This window comes from Benincasa hispida, chromosome 9 (assembly GCF_009727055.1).
Source record: "Benincasa hispida cultivar B227 chromosome 9, ASM972705v1, whole genome shotgun sequence".
In the NCBI taxonomy this organism is placed as follows: domain Eukaryota; kingdom Viridiplantae; phylum Streptophyta; class Magnoliopsida; order Cucurbitales; family Cucurbitaceae; genus Benincasa; species Benincasa hispida.
Window position 1 is genome coordinate 66,072,965 of NC_052357.1, and position 10,757 is coordinate 66,083,721.

The window sequence follows — 10,757 nt, forward strand, 5'->3', positions numbered from 1 at the left end:
CTGCATACAGCCACCATATTCTACTTCCTGGACGCAGCCATTGTCCTCTCTGTAGGGTGCATACGCTGTGTAATAAAAAACAGAGCTTATTCCTAAGTCTCCATTCTTGCTTATGCAAACCTAATCTAGCCCTCTCGAGCATCGATTCTAACCTAGCTCTCTCGAGTCTTAGGTTTTCTCTTTAGACTCTCTCTCGAGCAGCTCTAAAGTGTGATGGGCGCATACATAAGACAAGGTAACCGCATGAACTTTGCTGACATAAGATTATTCCTATCTCTAGTGAACAATGACTTACATTGTTTAATGCGACCAACCACTTACCCTCTCGGACAGTTAGTTATTGCTGACTTTACTCATAGACAAGCATTGCGTCCACCTATAGACAGGCGTTGCTACAGCTTCACACTAAGAAAATAAGGTTTTCTACACTCACGCAATGCACACCTCTCGGTGGTTTGCTACATGCTTCATATCTCTAATCCACACGACTAAGTATGCGATACTCTAGCAATCTCACTAAGTGATGCAATGAAAGTTAAAGATGCTAAGTAAAGAGAGTGGAGATGGAATCGAAGGAACACAGAAATGCATTGAAAACATAATGTATTAATTCCTTAACCAAAAAATGTATACAATACAATGTAAGAAAAGAAGAGAAAATGAAATGACCGGCCTTGCTTCCAGCGGCTGTGCGTCAAGGTTGCCGGTGGTGCCATGGATGGGCGGTGGAGCTGACTCTCTCGAGATCTAGCTCCGGCCGAAGGCTCCAGTCGTCACTCGGAATGGAGGAAGGAGGTGAAGAACTCTCAAGCGTCTTCTCACGCATTTGTCTAGATCACAAGAATCCGCCTTAGGCGAACCTCAGGCAAAAACCTTGGATTCAACCTTGGGCGAAAACCCTAGATAACTTGAATTTCTGCTCATTGGCTTCTATTTATAGAGCTTGGATCGCCGACAGCATTAATGGACTGCTCTGAGTCTGACATTCGGCGCGTTAGCCATTTTCTGAACCTCTGCCGCTACGGTGTGGTAGGTGAAATCTCAACATCATCTTTTGATTTTCCTAAGGTAGATGCATTGATGCGTTCATTCCACCAACCTTGCTTGATCCCTTTATCATGCGTTATCGCGTAGCCACAATCATTCAGTAACTGCATTCACTAAATATCGCAACTCTACACGATGACCACAATCGCTTGACGAACGCAACTTCCATGCGATGGACGCATACAGCTGATTACCGCAACATCCATGCGTTGATCGACGCGTTTGCCTTTGTGATGGAGAGTTTCTCCACATACGGTCATCTATGTGGTGGTCCGATTTCCACGTTTGCGTCCATTTCTTGCGTTAGCTACAAAAATAGAACATTGAACGCATAATATCGCATAATAACGGGTTAGCCGAGATTCATCATACTGAACGATGCAAGCTCATTTTTCTCATGGATTCCTAGCACAATTGCCGCATATTTTGCTTAACATCCTTCATAATTCTAAGTAAAAGGCCTAAAATGATATGTATTACTGCATGTCATCACATGTCTAATACCATGTTTTGAACAATAATACTTGAACTCATTCGAAGTATACTCACTGTTGGAGATTTGTTTTGTTGGCTTTATATGGTGACTTGCTATTAGTATTTTTGTTATTTCAGTGGTTGTCAGCGTTTTCCATTTAACATTCGTATTTCGAGTGGAGAGTCATCCCATTTCTTTTTCAATTGGTATCAGAGCAGGTCACATTTACCTCAGATGTTTCGATCGTGGATAGGATAAAAAAAGGTGGCTCTATCACTCATCCTCTGGTTTTAAATGGAACAAACTTTTCATATTGGAAAGCTCGAATGATTGCCTTTCTGAAGTCAATTGACAGCAAATCTTGGAAGGTTTTTGTAGCTGGGTGGTCTCATCCCACCATCAAAACTGATGATGGAAAATAAATCTTAAAGCCAGAGTTTCAGTGGTTTGTAGAAGAAGATGAAACTTCGTTGGAGAATTCTCGTGCCTTGAATGCCATATTTAATGGTGTAGATCGCAACATATTCAAACTAAGTAATACTTGCTTTTCTGTTAAGGAGGCATAGGATACCTTATTCGTTGCTCATGAGGGAAATTCTAAAGTTAAGGTGTCAAGGTTGCAGTTGTTGACATCAAAGTTTTAGAACCTTAGAATGCATGATGGAGAATCTATTGTTGAATTCAATGTTTGGCTGTCAGATATTGCAAATGTGTCATTTTCTCGTGGAGAAAAAAATTCATAAGAAAAACTCGTCCAGAAGGTAGGTCACTACCTAAGAGATTTGATATGAAAGTTACTACCATTGAGGAAACTCGAGACATAACAAAGTTGAAAGTAGATGAATTATTTGGTTCCTTGCTTACGTTTGAGATGGTTGGGATTGGTGTTCTAATTCTCCTGGAGTCTCGTAGTTTATAAATTATACACATTGTTATAAATAAAATAAAAGTTATTTTATTTGGCATTTACTCATATCCAGTAAACAAAGCTCCATGGTTATTGTATGAAAACTTAAGCATGTATATGAGAATACAAGTGGATCATGCCTTAAGTGATAACCTAAAAAGGTCTGTAGTATAAGGATTAAGGAGGGATACTTGATCCTGGTGACACTACGGATATGGCTCACTTTGTAAAGGTTTGCAAGTGTTGTGAACTACTACAAATGGTAGATCCTAACTATTCACGTGGAGACATGTGAGCGGGGGTGTCCTATACAAAGAGTTTGTATAAGATCGGACCACGAGATGACTAAACTCTGTATATAACGTCGTTGATACTGGAGACTTACATCTCACTTATTATTATATTTTGTTGTAAAATTAATAAAGATTTCAATTTTGAAAACAAAAATTGATTTTAGAAATCAATTAGTAAATCAACAATTGAAAAAAGATAGAAAATGGAAAATCCCAAAAAGTGGGATATCTCCACTTTCAACCAAGTTGTTCACACACTCTCCACCTTAATCTTGAGTCAATTTTCCAAGCATGGGGTGCAACTCATGTTGCAATCCTCTTTGCATGAAAGTCATGCAATAAATAAAGGAGATTGAAGTGGAAATCAAGCATGCAATTGAAAGGTTAAGCTGAAAAATCTTCAACGGTTGAAGAAGACTCTTCAGCTGATAAACTAGAACATTTTCTCCATTTTCCCTCAATTCAAGCTTATTTTGAGTCCCATAACTCTATCTAAGGCACCAAGAGGATAGTAGTGAAGGCCTTGAGGTGGTTCACAAACAGATTTAGAGAAGATTTGCAGCTGGAATTCGAGTTTCAAGAGGTTCTTCAAAGGTATGTCATGAAACCCTCTTTTAGTTTATGAGAATGCTTAATTTAAAGCCAAAATTAATGAATTATAATGCTTAATGATCCATTTGACTTCCACTGCGTGTTTTTTAAATCTAACACAAACCATCTCTCATTTCTTTAGAATATGCTACGAATAGGCATAATATTGAACGTAGTTCTAATTTCTTTGGATTTGCCACAAACACATGTACTGCATATCCCCAAATTTTAAGATGTCGTAAACTACTTTTATGACCTCTCCATAATTCAAAAAGTATTCTGGTAACATTCTTTGATGGAATCTGGTTTAAGACGTAAGCAACAGTCTATACTGCATAACCCCAGAACGAGATAGGTAAAGAAGCATAACTCATCATGGAGCAAACCATGTCTAACAGGGTTCTATTTCTCCTTTGTGATACACCGTTTTGTTGAGGCGTATCAGGTGCTGAGAGTTGAGATGTGATTCCATGTTCTATCAAATAGTTTTGGAATTTAATATCCATGTACTTTCCACCTCGATCTGATTGAAGTGTTTTAATCTTTTTACCTAACAAATTTTTAACTCCAGCCTTATACTCCTTAAACTTTTCAAGTGTGTTAGACTTATGTTGCATTAGGTAAACATGCCCATATCTTGAATAATCATCCATAAAAGTACCAAAATATTCAAACCCTCCTCTAACTTTTATACTCATCGGACCACAAAGGTCTGAGTGCATAAGCTCCAAGGGTTCTTTGGCCCTGTAACCTTTTTCAGTAAAAGGTCATTTTGTCATTTTTCCTTCTAGACAAGATTCACATTGTAAAGAATTTTCTTTTAACTCGTTTAGAAGTCCATTTTTAACCAACATCTCAATCCTATTGAGATTAATGTGACCTAGTCTTAGATGCAAAAGATGAGCATTTTCTTTAAGAGTAAATGTTCTTTTCTTAGTTTATGGTTGCAATGTTGAACATTTCAATATTGGGGAGAATTTTTTATACTAACGACCTTAGTACATATAAGTTGCTTTCGTTTGTTGCAGAACAAATATCAATACCATTTTTCAAGATAAATACTTTATTTCAAATAAAAGATACATTAAAAGATTGTTCCAATAAACATGAAACTGAAAGTTCCTTTTGAAATTAGGAATATAGTAAACATTGTCTAACAACATAAACTTTTATTCAAAAAACAACTTTAAACTCTCACTTGCAACCGCTGAGACAACCTCTCCTGTTCCAACCCGTAGAGTCATCTCTTCTGCTGCCAAATCTCTTTAGGAACTAGTATCCTGTAAAGAAGTACAAATATGGTTAGTTGCTTTTGAATCAAGTATCCCTGCATGGTTATCATTTTCTGCTAAACACATTTCTAGAACTAGTAAATCAAATTTACCTTCTTTTTTCATCTTTTTCTCGGCCGAATATTTTGGGCAATTCATTTTCCAATGCCCATCTTGGTTGCAGTAAAAACAGGTTCCTTTTGTAACCATGAGCTTCTTTCCCTTTTGGGCAGCAACAACAATGGCGGCTTTATTCCCGTTTCCACCCTTTTTTTTTTTCTTTTTTTCTTTTTTTTTTTTTCCATTTCATCACACCAGATGAAAATGGAGGCACAAATTTAGTTCCATAGGTCGAACCTTTGTCGAACTTTTTCTTTTTGGAGAAAGCAACATTTTCTTCTCATTATTTCTTTTGGCTTTCATTAAAGACTAAAAAAATCTGCAACTCGTTAAGGAGGGTGGTGAGATTGCAGTCAATTTTGTTCATAACACAATTGCTATGGAATTGCAGAAAGCTGTCCAGCAACATGCATGATAAAGCTCACTTGACTGAGCTCATTTATAAGACTTCCATTCATCTCAGCAATGTTGAAATGGTTCATTAACTTAAGGACATGTTCCTTAATAGACGATCTTTCAACCATCTGTGTAGTGAAGATAAACTTAAGAGCATTGATGACAAGCGGAAATGCACGTCATCTTAGGCCTTTTATTTAGAATTATGAAGGCTATTAAGCAGAATATGTGGCAATTATGTTAGGAATTCATGAGAAAATGAGTTTGCGTCGTTTAGCATTAAGAATCTTGGCTAACCCACTATTATGCGTTATTATGCATTCAATTGTCTATCTTTGTAGCTAACGCAAGAAGCGGACACAGACGCGAGAGCCGGGCTATCGCATAGACGACCGCATGCGGAGAAATTCTCCATCGCAAAGGCAAACACATATGTTCAACGCATGGGTGTTGCGATAATCAACCACATACGTCCATTGCATAGAAGTTGCGATCATCAAGCGATTGCAGTCATTATGTAGAAGTTGCAGTAATCAAGCGAACGAGGTCATTTCAAGATTGCAGCTACACGATGATAACCATAATAGAGGGATGAACGCAAGGTTAGTGGAATGGAAGCATCAACACATATCTCGGGAGAATCAAAAGATGATGTTGACATTTCACCTACCACACCGTTAGTAGCAGAGATTCAGAAAAGGACCAACGCATCGCGAATGTTAGAATCAGAGCAGGTCCATTAATGCTGTCGGCGATCAAGCTCTATAAATAAAAGCCGACGAGCAGAATTTCATTTTATCCAAGGTTTTTTGCCTGAGGCTCGCCTTCGGGAAGATCCTTGTGATCCAGACTAACGCCGTGAGAAGAAACCTTGAGAGTTCTTCATCTCCTTCATCCATTCCGAGTGACGACTGGAGCCTTCGCCAGAGTTAGATCTTGAGAGAGTCAGCTCCACCACCCTTCCATGGCACCACCGATAGCCTTGACACACATCTGCTGGAATCAAGACATTGTTTCCAGCTGGTCCTTTCATTTTCTCTTCTTTCCTTATATTGTCTTGTATTACATTTTGGTTAAGGAATTAATACATTTTGTGATTAATGCGTTTCGATATTTTCCTTCGACTCCATCTCCATCTTCATTTACTTAGCATCTTTAAATTTCATTGCATCACCTAGTGAGACTGTTAGAGTATCACATACTTAATCATGCGACATAGGAATATGAAGCATGTAGAAAACCATCGGGAGGTGTGCGTTGCGAGAGTGTTGTGAGAAAACCTTATTTGCTTAGTGTGAAGCTGTAGCAACGACTATCTATAGGTGGACACAATACTTGTCTATGAGTAAAGTCAGCAACAACTGACTGCTCGGGAGGGTAAGTGGTTGGTCGCATTAAGCAATGTAAGCTAGTGTTCACTAGAGATAGGAATAATCTTACGTTAGCCAAGTTTATGTGGTTACCTGTTGTGACATAAAATGCGATGACGCCACAAACTTGATGACATAGATTTGATGCTTCTATTTTGTGGATAATGATCTTATGTCATACAACGCATGGATGAATGATGACTTTATTTTCTTTATGCGATACTACTTCTAGATATGTGTTATTAGTGAATGTTCTTGTAGTACGCAGTGCGTTGTCATAAGTTTCCTTGCGTTGGAACCAAGTATAATTCCACCGCAAGTTTTTCGGTGTGATCCGAGGTCGAACACAGGGATTGTTTAGGTTAATTGCTTTATATTCGTGATATATGCGATTGGGATTTTTCAATTTAATAAAAGTTATATGTACAGGTATTTAAAGATGCGGTAAAGTAAATTGTGCAGTAAAGTAAAGATAAGCGATAAAAATGCGATAATGAAGTAAATTGCGATAAAAGTAAAGTGCGATAAAATAAACCTAAGCTATGATGATAAAAGATACAGGTTACATGATACAAGATACCGAGGTTGAGACTAACTGTGAAGAATATACAAAGATTGTATTATGCGGTGGCAAGGCTTATGTGCGAAGTAGAAAGAGAAAGGATAATTAATATAAACAGCGCAAGTTTCTTAATTGCGTTAAAGATCTAAGTACGGTTCTGCTTTCCTTTGGCGTACACCCTTTAGTGATCGACCGTGTTTTCCACATCTTTGTGGTGAAACAAGGACGAACGTAGTGAACGCAAGGTTGCTTCCATTTCTAGAATTACTTCTCGCTTTAGTTAACGCATTCTTCTAACCTTCTCTCGATAGATCAGATGGCATCTTCACTTCTGGTCTCACAGGTGAAGATACCGTCTAGCATGCTTTAGTTAAACATCTTTATTTCTTTAGCACAGATTAAGTTACTTGTTTAATTCATATTAATTACCAAGGGATTAAGAAAACATCGTGGAGAAAGCGATTAATGGAGGAATGAAAATAGACAGAAATGTGGAAATGAGAATGATCGTGACAATTAATTATAAAATCAAGCGTCTGATACATGGTTGTGAATGATTTAGACTAAGAAGATGAAATACAATTGATGAATAAGAGTTAGAAACAGATACAGAAGAGTGCCAATGTCTTGACATTGATCTGGATGGAGAAATTGCTTGCCGGTGTAGATGGAGTGAACGGAAGGATGAACTTTCCTCTCATGCTTGTCAATCGGTAGAGTTGATCTAGGTACAGAGCTTCACGACGAGGATTTGGAATGATTCGCCTTGAGAATCACCTCTCGGCCTTGTCACTTTTCTTCCCAGATCTTCTCCGATCAGCACTCAGATCAGCCTCACTCTCAATAGCCTTATATCAATTATCCCCCGTATCAAGTATATCCTTCAGTGAATTCTTTGAGGGTATTTATAGATGAAAGCTTTGACTCTCTGACTTGTGGTCCCCACTTTATTGTTATAGAAATTCTGAAAATGGTGGAATAAATATTTCTTCTGTTATGCAATCAGTTCGTCAAAAATGCACAACGGTTAGTTGTACACGTGTCAAAATCCTCCGCGATTGTGTTGCTCATTTGCATCTTTCGATCGTATGCTCGCATGCAGTGTTGTTTTTATTACCAAATGCGGTTGAAGTTTAGCTTTAAATCGATTGTCGCATGTGCCGTCATTGCATTGATGGGCGTAATGTGACGTAGATGCGTTAATCTTTTTTCTCTTGAGCCATGAACGCATACGGTGATTGGATTTCCTGCAAAACAGACTTGAAATATTCTTTTCTACCATCGCAATGGTGTTAGTGGGTGTATTGATGACAATTTATAATTATTATATTTCTTAACCAATTTCCGTACAATTGATGCAACTTTCCTCTCTTTTAACCGCAATATCTAAATAAAGCAGTATAAATAACTTTTATTTCTACAAGTTATCACACCCCCAAATTTAGATATATGCTTGTCCTCAAGCATATCTTTAACTAAGGCAATAAAACTCAATTCCTATCTTATATTTTTGCATTGATTAATTGCTCCAAATACTCCACTTAGGCACATTATTGACAACGCAATTTCCTTCTATCCTTGCTAAGTCGTATCAAAACCCTACTTTATTCTTCTATACTACAAATTTCTGCTCAAAAATACTTTTTTAGTTTCAAAAAGAATTTTTACCTCTTTTTTATCGAAACAACTTGATGCATCTGTATGCGGTGGTTGAATTTTGCGTCATTTATTAGAGACCGTTGATCATGGTTACACCCTTCGTTTTGGCTTGTTCCCACCAGTGTCATGCGAACATCCAACCACGGTTGTGTGCCAATTCAACTTTAACTCATGATATTCAGAGGAGTTGTCTCTTGCATTTTTTATTTTTTTCTTTTGCATTTTTCTCTTTTCATATTGCATTGTTCTTGGAAACCCACCTTAGTTTTGGCTTGCTCCCACAGGTGTCATGCGAACATCCAACTACGAGCAGGTTCCTTTCACAAATAACTCTTATCAGGTTGGAAATGTTTTTGAGTTTTCCCTTGTGCTGACATTGGAGTTGATATGAAAATTTATTTATTTTTTTTCTTTTTTTCCTTTTTTTTCGGCGTGGAAATGAAAAATGAACACATTTTTCTTAATGACCGCATAATCTTGATCTCATCTGCTCAGACCTTCCCCACCCCCAAATTTAGAGATGCGCAAGGTCCTCATTACGTTGTTTGGACAGAATAGACAAACACTTAGAAAAAATTTTCAAAAAGAAGGTTTGAGCAGAACTTTGAAGGGCAAAAGGTAAAGTATTGCTAAGCTACGAATTAACTAAGTGTTAGTTAGAATTTACAAAGTGTGGGAAATTTTCTAAATGTAAACATATTATACATCATGGCAGCATAATGAATAACGTAAAAGTAAAAGATCAAGAATATCCCAAATATTGACACAGGATGATAAAGAAAAAGGCATAGGCGAAAAGAGAGAATTACTACTTAGTTGTATTGAAAATTAACTAAGTATACAAATAATTAAAAATAACGCAATATTAAAATTGTTGTCTGTACAAAGAATCAAAGAATTTTGTTCACTTAGAAAAATAATGAATTGAATAAAAATATAGAATGGCCGCATAAAAATATAAAGATTATTGTTGAGGAGCAGAAGGGTCTAGAGGAGGGTTCTGATGCGGTATGGGTGGAGTCTCTTCGAAAACCAGATGCTGCCTGAGATGCGGAGGCATCATGGGACCATGAAGATATGCTGTGAGAAAATTAAAGTACTCCTGGTTGCACTCCACAATCTGTCTTTGGTGGCGATGGACCTTATAAATGTTGCACTGCATATTGATCAACACCTCCCTTGACGTAGCAGCACTGCACTGTATATCGTCGACTTGTTCCATTACCACATCAAATTTCTGGTTGAAGAAGGCTTGTTACCGAGCGAAGAGTTGTTGTTGTTGGGAGAAGAGGGACCGCATTTCTATTAACTCAACAGCCAAGGAGGCAACAGTAGGTGGTGCCTGCGATGTCTCGCCAACAATGTTTTGGGGTAGGGTAGAGGTGTCTTCACCCAAATCGTGTGGGTCATCAATATGCGGCGGTGGAAGGGAATGTTGCGGTGATGATGCTGAAGGTGAGGATGGGGCTGCTGGATATGCGGTTGGAGAATTTGGGGAAAGGAGAAGGTTGATAAAGTGCTCAGGAAGGGAAGAAGAAGAAGGTTGTGTGGGAGGGCTTGGAGGGCGGATTACTAAGGGTTAAGGGTCCAAAGGTTCTGTCTCTTGCGATGGTAATTCCTGGACCTTTTCTTTTTCCTTATCATCTCTGTGCTGTCTCTTTAGCCTGGGTTCTTGCGACGCATTGAGATCGATTGCGGGCCTCTTTAAAGGTAGCTCTGGGAAATGTGGGGAGTCTTTGAGGATCAACCTCAGGATTTTGATATTGATGAGGCCGTGGACTTCGTGCATGGGCTCTTCCTCAATGCCTATGCCTATTGATAGGCACATACTTGAGATAGTCCATGGAAAGAAGTATTGTCCTCTAATGTGCCCCACAAAGCCTCGAATTTGACTTGTGATCTACTGGCCTACATCGATTGGAATGCCGCGCGCAATGCAATATGCGGCCATAACTCGATCCCTTGAAATTGTCTTGTCATGGGAAGTTGGGATCAACCGCCTTTTAACCAAATAAACCCAAAGTCGTGCCTCCGGAAGCAGAGTCTTGGACGCCAGGGTCTTGATG